General features: G+C 38.7%; 1 protein-coding gene across 5 annotated transcripts in view; it reads right to left on the bottom strand.

Annotated features, from left to right (window-relative positions):
- The window catches only part of PTK2B (protein tyrosine kinase 2 beta), a 509,984-nt gene that overhangs the window by 261,782 nt on the left and 235,840 nt on the right, over positions 1-12,362 (bottom strand). For all 5 annotated transcript variants that reach the window (XM_085613103.1, XM_085613101.1, XM_085613104.1 and 2 more), the window contains exon 3: positions 4,557-4,636. The gene's annotated coding sequence lies outside the window, so the exon portion shown is untranslated. The remainder of the gene's footprint in view (positions 1-4,556; positions 4,637-12,362) is intronic.

Genomic DNA, 12,362 nt, shown 5'->3' with positions numbered 1-12,362 from the left:
GCTGCGAAGCTGCGATCGGAGTCTGGCAAGTTGCATTGCACTGCCGATCTTTGAGACAGATGAGACCCACGCAGAGGGTGTGCTCAGAATGGCGCCCAGCAACAGAGGACTTGGTGTCAGTTCCACTGAAACCAAAGCGACTGGCAAAACAATTTAGGCCCACTTCCAGGGGTCCAGGACTGGGGTGGCACCCCCTGCTAGGGTTGACTCACAGATGGCAGTGTCCAGATGCTGCAGTCAAGGTTATTGGATCCATCTGTTCCTGATGCTTAAGTCAGGAGGCCAGCCAACTAGACCTTGAAGTCAATCGTGTGTCCTGGGTTCAGCAGATGCAAGTCCAGTCCTTCTCAACCAGGCAAGAGGGCAACAGGAAACAGGCCAGCACAGAAGGGCAGCAATCCTTCAGAGCAGCAGTCCAGCAGAGCAGCAGTCCTTTCAGGAGCACAACAGTCCTTCTTCCTGGCAGAAGATCAAAAAGTTTACTGAAGAGCTGCTGTGTGAGGTTCAATATTTGTACCCAGTTCTGCCTTTGAAGTGGGAGAAGCTTCTAGAGGTTTGCCTTTGAAGTGCACATTTTCCTGGTCTCCCTTGCCCTGGCTTCAGGCTAACTACAGAGTGTATGCAGTCCTTTGTGTGGAGGAAGTACACAGCCTATTGAAGTGTGAGTGGGGCCGTGCCCAGCTCCTCCCTTCCATCCTTTCAGTGATGGTCCATACAGGCTACCTAAGCTCCCTATTGTGTGTGGCTGTCTAGGAGAAATACACAAAGCCCAACTGTTGACTACATCCAGTCATGTGACCCAGAGACAGACTGCTGCAGGCACTAAATGACTAGGACAGGAAAATGCCAACTTTCTAAAAGTGCCACTTTATAATCATAATTTAAAATCATGCGTCACCATAAGTTAGGATTTTTCATCACAATTCCAAAGATACCAAACATGAATCAAATACCCGTTCCCATTAGGAATTTACAGCTTATTAAATGTAATAGGTTAACCATGTTATCCTATAGTAGATGCAGGCCTTGCAATAGAGAAACATGAATTGAAGAGTTTTTCACTACCAGGACATGTAAAACTTAAAATTACGTGTCCTACTTTTGAAATACATCGCACCCTGCCCTCTGGGCTGTTCAGTGCCTACCCTAGAAGTAACTTAACAAATAAGGTTTGGGGCTGGCAAAAGGTTTATTGTGCCAGGTCAAAACACCAGAAATGGGAGTTTAAAACTGCATGCACAGGTGGCAGTGGCAGGCCTGAGACATGTTTAAAGTGCTACTTAAGTAGTTGGCACAATCAGGGCTGCAGACCCACAAGTAGCATTTAATTTACAGGCCCTGTGCCACTTTACTAGGGACTTACAAATACATTAATATTCCAATTTGGGATAAGCCAATTCCACCATATTTTAAGGAGACAGAACAAGCACTTTAGCAATGGTTAGCAGTGGCTAAGTGTCCAGAATCCTAAAGCTGGAAAAAAACGAAGTGAACAAACAGAAGGTCTGAAGGCAAAAAGTTAGGAGGAAACTACAGCAAGGATGCCAGGTTCAACAAGTCCTATCAAAGCTAACTGATAATACTCTATTTATTCACGACGGAAATCAGTGCAGACATATTTATAACAATAAAGAAAATTAAGGGATGAAAATAATGAAAAAAAGAAGGAAACATACAGAAACATACAATGGAGCAGAGATACCCCCTATTCCATAAAACCATCTAACAATCAGCATACTGGCAAACATGTGGTCCAGTCAGTCATTAAACAGTGAGACTTTGTCCATTTTCCAATGTCTCAGTAGTCCTACTTTTGCCACTCCCAGGGCAGTGGCCGACGATCGGGTACTGATGTAGCTTAACTCAGGGGGATCACTTGTTTCATGAAGCAGGGCTAATCTCAAATGTAAATCTCGTGTTAAATTTAGGTCACGTCGGAAATTATAATTTCAAGGTCGAAGCTTGCACACAAATACAAGTCTGCCAGGCACCAGGAAAAAGTACTAATATATTCCCAGCTATTTCTTTCTATGTGTGCTTGGAATTCTCTCTGTGTGCTTCAATACTGTCTGAATTCTAGGAGATGAACCTTTGCCAATAAGAAACTTCAATAGAATATCCAGTTTCCCCAGGTTTGCTGCAGGTCAGGAACACCAGAAATGCAGCGGTCCTTCTTCCACAGGCCTCCAAGCTTGAGCTGAAATTCTACTGGTTTTGAAGCTAGTTTGCCCTGTTAATTCATGGAACCTGGCACGGCTTAAACCACTAGTTGGGGCCAGATACTGACATGTGGGCCCAGCATGGCTATTTCCTCCCTGGTCCATGCCTGTTGCTGGTCAGCATCAATTCATCTCGCAGCAGGGTATGTCTGCAACTCTGGTGACACAATGTCTGTCTGAATAAACTTCCCATAGAGTGTTGTGCAACTTTGCCTTGGCAAAATGAGCACTCGTATGACCCAACTATCAAAGGGCTGCAGACTGAGACCGAAAGAGAGAACCGTCTAAAATAATGCCAAGAGGGAAGTGAAAAGCCACTCTGAACCATCAAAGGAGTTAATAAACACTTGTTTCATATAAGTTCACCAAGATGTCTCAAATTGGGAACTGCTGGGGATATCCAAGCAGGACAATTAATAAACAATGCAATCTGTACATGTCAGAAAACAGTTTTGAAATGAACCATGCTTGCTCTCAGACCTTGTTAGCCTTGGTTATAGACAAATGAAAGGACAACTCTAGATTTGAAGGGTACTATTGGAGTCCTGGAGTCTGCTAGTAGCATTTAACATGTAGGAGCATAACATTTTGGTAAACCGTCTAACAGCAACAGGCCTCAATGATAGAGACTTGAAGTAGTTTGATGTTTGTCTGACAGACTAGACCAAGAGGGTGATTCCACCCGTTTCCATTAGCAATATAAGGAAATACTTGGGAGGTTCCTCAGAGATCCTTTTTTACTAGTAATCTTCAAACATAATGTCCAATCCCTGGGAGGTATCAGATCCCTTGATTTCCCAGCAGTTTCCTGCTCTGATGATAAACGGTTTGTGATTACCGTGGACCAGAAGTCAGGAACTGTAGGAGGCCATGTTGGCAATGTCTGAGCAAAATAGAACACATTTTTTAAATTGATTTCTGATAAAATGAAGGTTATGCTAGTGAGACGTCAGGCCTCAACATGGACCCACAATATTTGGCCACCAACAGCTGACACCCAGAAAAGGTCAAAAGTCTAGGAGTTATTCTGGTTAGGGTCCTTACTCTTGATAAACAGATGTGGTCAGATAGTTTCCAAAGCTTAATATCTGCGACCATGTTACTGAGGCTTCTAGTGCAGAAATAAATTTGGTTTAAACTAATGTGCTTGATTGACAAAGCAGTGTCTGGCTGTGGTCTAAAACTGATGAAAATCATTGTTACTTGGTACACACCAATATAAACACTTGGGCATCTAATTTGATTTTGTGGTTCGTGAGAGCAAGAGTTGGTTGGTGCTTTCTTAGAATACTCTCCCGTTTGACCACAAAGACCCATTTATTTTTCCTAAATGGTTCTTGTTCTTATCTGGTCATTCTTTGTAGTGGTCAGGTTGGTAGTTCTTTGTCTCAATACATCTGGTCACAAGGAAGTTCATTATAACCATGATATATTGAAGATGCAAGCAGTAGTAAAAGAAAGTCCCTCAGTTATGACAGTTTTTACTCATATTATAACAAAAAAGCAACATACACATTCATTTTATCAAGGGACAATTTGTGATTGTCACATATCAGATGACATCACAACAAAATACACTGGTCACATGAACATTGGTCAAGAAAACGCCAAGATACACTTGGGCCTGGAGATCAAATAGTCTCCTTGGACAATATCCACAGTGAATAACCACAATTCAAAGGTGATTTTGCACACCTACTTTCAATATAAGTCAACAAAATGTTCACTTTGTAGCCATATACTCCAAATTCCAACTGATAGACTCTGGATTGGCGGAACATTCCATGTGCAACAGCAAAGTGCATTTGTAGGATGATGATGGGGAAAGAACACCTCCATAATAAATGGCGGGGTTTAGAGACTTTCTCAGTAGATAAGATCATTTTTCTGCAGTGAAACAAAAGATGTAAGAAGAATTCATGCACTTTTGTGTTACATCTCAATATGCGGGGAGTTACACTAGGAAGAGATTCCTCATACATAAATGATATGTACGTTAATACTATTGGAAAAGCACAAGTCTCCAAACCTAGGGCAGAGAGGAGCAAATTCCTGACTTCCATTTATGAACTTGGTCGGAAGCACTTTGTGCCCCACCACCTTCGTGCAATACTAGCTCCCGACTCCGATTCACATTTGCAGGGAGGAAATACAAGAAATGACTTATTGTCCTTTTACACTTGTTTTCATGCAGCTGTGTTAGCAACCACGTGTTCTAGAAGTCATTGCTTTTAGTAGGCAGGTGGCAACATCTTAGCATAAAATATGTAATACAAAGCAAAGGCTAAAGGCAGGCTCTTAGGTGGAATGCACAAGAAGGTAAAAATAGGTACTTACGAGTTCAGAGTACCACAGCACCAGAACAGGCAAGACAAGGGACAGAACCCTTAAGAGTGCATGATCTGTTCCTGTAAATACTGCAACAAAGAAGAGACAAGGATATACATTACAATACAAGTTCAATCTCTTTGTTTAACATATAAAGTATGCAATAAAAATGTATGCAATTACCCAATATATATTAAAAACTTATGATTGCTCACTTGGGCTATAAATAAACAAACTCTCGCCCATTAACCAATTTCTATGTTAGACAAGCGGCCACGGAGAACATAGTAACTATGGATAATCAACGCAAACCATCAGCCTAGACTGGACGACATCTAGGCCCACATGCATAAAAGCAAAAACCGGTCGCAAACGGGCAGATTCTCAGAATCTGCCAATTTGAGACCGGTATTTTTGCATTTGGGATGCATCATCCCAAATGCAAAAATTGCAATTCAAGTAATCTCTAAATTGCGATTACTTAAATTGCGATTGCATTTAAGGAATCTCAAATTGAGATTCCTTAAATGCAATGCATTAAAGTAAAAATATTGGCGATTTCGCTAATAGGGGGAGGAAATTACCATGAAGTTGAACTTCATGGTAATTTGCAAAAACTTTGAAAAATGCACTAAAGTGCATTTGTCAAAGTTCCATTTTACACACACACATGCCCTTGGGGCATGTGTGTGTGCAAGATGTACTCATATGCAGATTTCAGGGGTGCAACAGGGAGTCCTTTTGACACCCTGGCACCCTTGAAATTGCATGAGCAATTTGTGATTCTCTAATTGAGAATCGCAAATTGAGAAAGTCTTCCCATTCATTCCTATGGGTCTCTAGGCCCATAGGAATAAATGGGGAGTTATTCCTTAATTGCGACTCGCAATTTGCGAGTCGCAATTAAGGAATGTTTAGAAATCGCTATTTTGTAAGCGATTTCTACATGCATAGCCTTTTGCTATTCCTTATTAGTGAATCCTTATTTTCCGCTAATAAGGAATCGCAAATGGCATTGTTGATGCATGTGCCAGCTAGTGAAGACACTGCACATTAAAATGTGATATTAATGGGCAGAGCCTCAGTTAACTTTTTGTGAGAGGAAGTGAAAGTCATTCACATGTTTCCAGAATCCTACCTCCCACAAGCAACAGTACAACTTTCCTAGGGAGGCGTGCAAGGAACTCCTGGTGATGGTACTCCTGTGACATCACCCGGAGTTACATCACATGTCATTTGTTTCATTTAGTGAGCCAAAGAAAGGATCTGGGCACACTACTAGATTTACACAACACCCAGGCTCAAATATTTACATCCAAAGGCAAAACAATGTCCCTTTGATGAGCTGAGTCGGTCGCTACAAACTAAGTATGCAACTGCCTAGCTTTAGTGTGAATTACATAAAGCAGTGGCCAGGTCCAGATTACATAGTGCAAAACTATTGCAGTGAATGTTGTGTCAACATGTGCACTTTTTTGTACACTGGCAGGTAAATGTGCATTTTGTGGGACAGTTGCACTGCACCACAGTTGCTCTATGCCAGTGTGTCTTAACCTTTGACTTCTAAGGACCCCCACTTAATTATCCTTGGAACAATGGGCCCCCACTGAATCATTACTGGAATCCAGGGACACCCACTGAGCCATTTACGGAAGCCGGGATCCCGGCCTTAGAATGTTTGATGATTTGAACTGTAAAACAATACACAAAAGATACAGAAACAAGCATTCATTAAACAAATACATATATGGTGAAATATTTGATTTAATTCCCAAACAACATTGTTATAAATCAAAATTTTAATTTTAATGGGAAGGTTGGAGCTTTTCTAAATTCAATTGAGCCCACTCAACGCCTGTACTTTATTCTATTTGATGCACTCGCACCACTCCCACGAATCAATCTCAGGATACTAACTTTTAGCCTCCAATTTCAAATTCCTTCCCATTTACAGAACGCTTTCAAATTTTACATTTTACCTTTTCCTTCTTTATTTGCATGCACTTTATTATCCTGTTATATTATCTAATTTTCTAAGCAGTCGCAGACGCCTTGAGAAGGATTCGCGGTCCACAGACCACAGGCTATAAATTACTGCTCTGTGCCATTCGGCTAATTATTCAAGCCTTGATATTGCTGATGGTAGCAGTAACGACAGCATAAATATTACACAGCTAGTACAATTTTTAACAGTTAAAAAATATAATTTTTATACGGGTCAATCTATGGAAATTTTGTGTTTGCAAGTTGCCAGTAAGTGAAAATCTCAGTGCAAAATTGCACATACAGCAGCCCAATATCTGCAATCTAGAAATGTTGATTTTAAAAACATACCAGCACCAGGACAACCTGATCAATCCGCCTCTCAAACTAGTGCTGGTTACATTTTGTTAATTCAAATTTATTTGAAAAATTAATTGTTTTAGCTCCCCCAGCAAGGTGGACTGAGAGGCCATTGCACGCAAACAGATTAGGTATTTTGTTCTGGCTGTTGGTAATGACGACAGAGAACCTTCTGGCTTCACTAGTTTAATATTTAATTTCAGGCACTTCTAGCAGACGTTCTTCTGCAGATTTCAGTGTACGTCAATTATTTAAACTTAAGTATGAGACCACATTTGTAAACTGCTTAATTTGTAAAATTATAACCATCAGCGCCCTCGTCAGGAGGCCACTTCCACTTGCACCACCCATTGACGCCCTCAGATCTGCCAATTACAGTAACTGCTTAATTACACACCATCACACTATTACATGTGTGGCAGTTCTGACTATTCTAAGCCCCCAAAGCTATAAGAGTGACTTTGGAGGCAGGTATTAGTCAATGTTTAATGTACATTGAATGAAAAAGCAACTGCTGTTACCTTCTCTCTAAATTAGACAAATAGCGCAGCCATGTGGCAGAATGTTATAAGTGCCGGTGTTGACAATTAAATGCAGGTGCTGGGCACTGGAAACCACCGACTCAAATTAAGCACTGTTTGTAGAACCAGGCAGATGTCTTAGGTAGAGGACTGTCTGCATTTGGCAACTCGTGAGCATAAACCCTAGGTTCAGTGACTAAATATCGAGGGACAAAATATCGACTATACAAAAAATCGACACTAAAATATCGAGGGACAGAATATCGACTCCCTATCTACAAACAGGTAAGTACTAAAATATCGATTCCAAAATATAGACTGTCAAAATATAGTTAGCCAAAATATCGAATTTTTTAAATGTATTAAAAATAATATAAAATTAATTAAATATTAAAAATAATTAAATAAAACATATATAATATAATATAAAATAGCTTAAAATGTAAACATAATATAAGTAATTTTAAAAAAGTCGAGATTTTGTTGGATACTGAGAGCGTAAAAATTACTATTCCCACTCCAGTGAGTGCAACAGTAGGGAAAGCGTTGGATAGCGTAGGGGTAAAAATTACTATTCCCACTCCAGTGAGTGCAACAGTAGGGAAAACGTTGGATAGCGTAGGGGTAAAAATTACTATTCCCACTCCAGAGAGTGCAACAGTAGGGAAAGCGTTGGATAGCGTAGGGGTAAAAATTACTATTCCCACTCCAGTGAGTGCAACAGTAGGGAAAACGTTGGATAGCGTAGGGGTAAAAATTACTATTCCCACTCCAGAGAGTGCAACAGTAGGGAAAGCGTTGGATAGCGTAGGGGTAAAAATTACTATTCCCACTCCAGTGAGTGCAACAGTAGGGAAAACGTTAGATAGCGTAGGGGTAAAAATTACTATTCCCACTCCAGAGATTGCAACAGTAGGGAAAGCGTTGGATAGCGTAGAGGTAAAAATTACTATTCCCACTCCAGTGAGTGCAACAGTAGGGAAAACGTTGGATAGCGTAGGGGTAAACATTACTTTTCCCACTCCAGAGAGTGCAACAGTAGGGAAAGCGTTGGATAGCGTAGAGGTAAAAATTACTATTCCCACTCCAGAGAGTGCAAAAGTAGGGAAAGTAATGATTTAAATTAAATATAAAATGACATTAATTATCAATACTGATAAAAAGTTAATTAAAAATAATTTTAATTTAATTTAATTTTAAAAATAACAATTAATTACCATTTAAAAATATTAATTATCAATTGATAAAAATTTAATACCAATTAATAATAATTAATTACCAATTAAAAATTAATTATCAACACACATAAATAAATAATTATTTACTTTATTACAATTAATTTACTTCCCACCCAATTCCCCTACAAACCCACAACCCGCTCCTATTAATAACAAATACAATTAACATAATTATCAATTAATCAATTAATATAAATTAATTACCAATGAATAAAAATAAATTACCAATTAATAATTAATTATCAATTAATTAATTATCAAAACATATAAATATAATTAACATTTAATTAACCATAATTAAATTACTTCCCACCCTATTCCCCTACAAACCCACAACCCGCTCCTATTAATAACAAATACAATTAACATAATTATCAATTAATATAAATTAATTACCAATTAATTACCAATTAATAAAAATAAATTACCAATTAATAATTAATTATTAATTAATTAATTATCAAAACATATAAATATAATTAACATTTAATTAACCATAATTAAATTACTTCCCACCCTATTCCCCTATAAACCCACAACCCGCTACGGAATTAAATTACGCAATAATTAAATTACATAACATTCATTTGTTTAAATAAATTAAACATACATTACAACAATAATACATCATTTTAACACATATACTACCATACATAACACAAAAAAAAATTCGATATTATGGTAATCTATATTTTACAATTCGATATTATGGTATTCGATATTTTTAAGGTCTATATTTTGGTAATCTATATTTTTAAGGTCTATATTTTGGTAATCGATATTTTGTACCCCAATTTGGATATTCTGACCTATCTATATTTTGTAGAGTCGATATTCTGTCCACTCTATATTTTAACTTCGATATTCTGGGCAGTAGATATTTTGGATTCGATATTTTGGGTGTTTACCTAAACCCTAGTAGCAGTAACATGGCCATATTTTCCTAGCTCTTTAAACGGTAGCGTTTTACACTTTTTTAGCTTTTTCGGATTTCATATTTGGAAATACTTGGTACCTATCAGATAATCAATGAGGATCTCTCTGAATCTAGCATCCTCAATTTATGGCAGCCATTCTATGACCGAAATACATTTTTATAGGACCGCCTAAAGCTAAAAACAACATGGATGTGTGCACATCTCTCTTAAATTAGGGAAAATCTCCATTGCCCATTGAGGCATCTAAAATGTAGGGACTCATAAAAAGTGCACCCTAAATCTCATCTACAAAAATATCACACCTTTAAAGTTAATAGAAAATCACACCCAATGGGATGATATTTTTTTAATGAGATTTAAGACACAATATTTATGTCAGGCAATATTTCTGTAAACAATATTCTGGTATTCAATCTTTAACCAAGTATTTCCAAATATGAAATCCCCCAAAAAGTTGTTTAGGCCTAGTTATAACAGCTCCACACATCTTCTGCACAAAACAATGATACAGCTCTAAACAGTGCAGAACCACACTGTAAGACCCATTTTGAAAATTATCAATAGTCTCCTGCTTGTCTCAAAATACCATAACAATAGGTTTGGAACGTTCCGTCAATGGAGCAACATGTTGGAAAGAAATCACCATGGATCAGCCAGTCCTTCACCAACCAGTTTGATTTGAGAAAGAAAAGCAAGCATGGTGGTTCATGGAAGTGTTTCATGAAGTTGTCATTGCCGCCCTTTCCTCTTCCCACTTGTCCTTTCCATGGCTCTTGGTGCTTGGGAGATTGGTGCCTGCTATGGGACAAGGCCATAGACTCGGCTATTCAGGGCATCTCTCTTCCTACAGCGGTTAGGCTGTACAGTGGTGTGGGCACTTCACAAATCCTAAAGGTTGCAATGAGCTGGATCAATCGATCTAACAAATATGGGGATGAGAATCTTAAATTATGGGTAAATAGTACTTTTTCTACTTCAAAACCTATAGATCCAATTAATTATATCTAGATTAGTGTTGAGCTCCAGTAAATGCCCTGATTTGAGAGCGCTCATGGCCTTTTGGTGGTTACCTTAATGGTTACAGAAAATTGTTTCACCCCTAATTATTGTCCACCAACTCCAACTTATTCCTCAACTTGGCTCAGATTTTCACACTCAGGCCCGCTTACATGCAGGGCACCATGATATTCCTGTGTAAGATAGTTCCCCTATTGAATTACGAGTTTAATCAGGTGTGGCAGCATACAAGGTAAAACCCATTCCATTACCAGGCACATATTCCATCTACTGAAAATAAATGCAAAATGTGCGTGGTAAAAGGCCAGGAATCATGGAATTGCATGAGGGTTTAGGTCTAGTAATTGAGAGAGCTGCATGTTTCCCCAGTTACAGGGCCAGAAACTTATAATAGCTGGTAACTGTGGTGCAAATACCGGCGGGTATATTTATCTCCACCCCCTAGTATCTCCACCACCAATTTACGAGTGACTTGAAATGAGACACTAAGAATAGTATATGCTAGAGTCCAGTAACTTTGCAGCGCCTGGACACCCTCACGGGTGAAAAGTAGCGCTATACAAATCCCTTTAATTGATTGAAATTCTGCAAAAATTCTCAAGGACAATATTCTCAGTAAAAAAAGTATAGGTTGCTTTTATAAACAATTATTTTTTTTGCTAGGTGTGAGGCATGCAGAAACATATACCTTGTTTGATGCATACTGGAAGACAAATGCATACCTAAGTTGGTCTTCCAGTATGTGTGAAAATAACTTTTTTGTTTTAAGGAAAGCAGTATAAGCTATATACAAAAGTACAAAGAGAAAACAGAACACTTTGAAGGCAGGAAAGATGTGCAAGAAAACAACAATCGACACACATCAACAGTAAACAACATGTTATCGCACATATTAGTAATAACATTTTATACTTAAGCTATGTCAATTGTATTAGCCCGTCTATGATCTCTTTTTCAATATCAGAATCGATAAACCTTATTCAGGATAACAATTATTATTAGTATAAAGTCTTGTATAGCGCATAGCTACCCAACAGTGTTTCCAAGCGCTTTAGCAACATGGTTGGGGACTAGCAGAATAAGACAAGATTAGAAGATCCAGGTTTTCAGATTTTTGCGAAAGATGGTCAGTGAGGGGCAGCTTCTCAGGGACTTGGGCAAGGTGGGAAGGAGCGGCCGCCCATGTGGGCCAGCTTGACTCTGGGATCCGTACAGAGGTACCAGTTGCTCTACTGCAGGGAGCGAGTACCCTGGTAAGGTAACACCAGTTCGTGTAGGTACCACGGACCAGTGCTCGACCTGGCTTTATGCATGTAGCATAATGCTTTGAACTGCGTCCATTTGTCCATTGTGAGCCACTGAAGCTTTGAAGGAGACTCAACAGAGAGGCATCTTTAAATTAAACTATAATGTGCCTGGTGCTCATTCCTTCAGACTTCAAAACACTGGTCAAGACCCTATAAAAGCAATTGTAGATTATTTACCACTACTCCATGCAGCCTACTTGATTACACTGGCTGATAAGACAATTGGAACTACAAGCCGGTTGATGAATATACAATTAAATTCATTAAATGCAGGTGTAGTGCCTTAACAGCAAAACCAATAGCAAAAAATATACTTACGGCTTCAATAAAAGCATGTTTTTCAAAAACAACATTTAAAGAAGCTCGGTTCCAACGAGATATTGTGTATTATTGGATCTAAAATGACGCAGTTGGTTTTTGTACTATTTCAAGACAATGGAGTCCGTGCCAG

Source organism: Triturus cristatus, chromosome 6 (genome assembly GCF_964204655.1).
Source record: "Triturus cristatus chromosome 6, aTriCri1.1, whole genome shotgun sequence".
NCBI classification, from domain to species: domain Eukaryota; kingdom Metazoa; phylum Chordata; class Amphibia; order Caudata; family Salamandridae; genus Triturus; species Triturus cristatus.
This window is presented reverse-complemented; position numbering and strand designations above follow the sequence as displayed.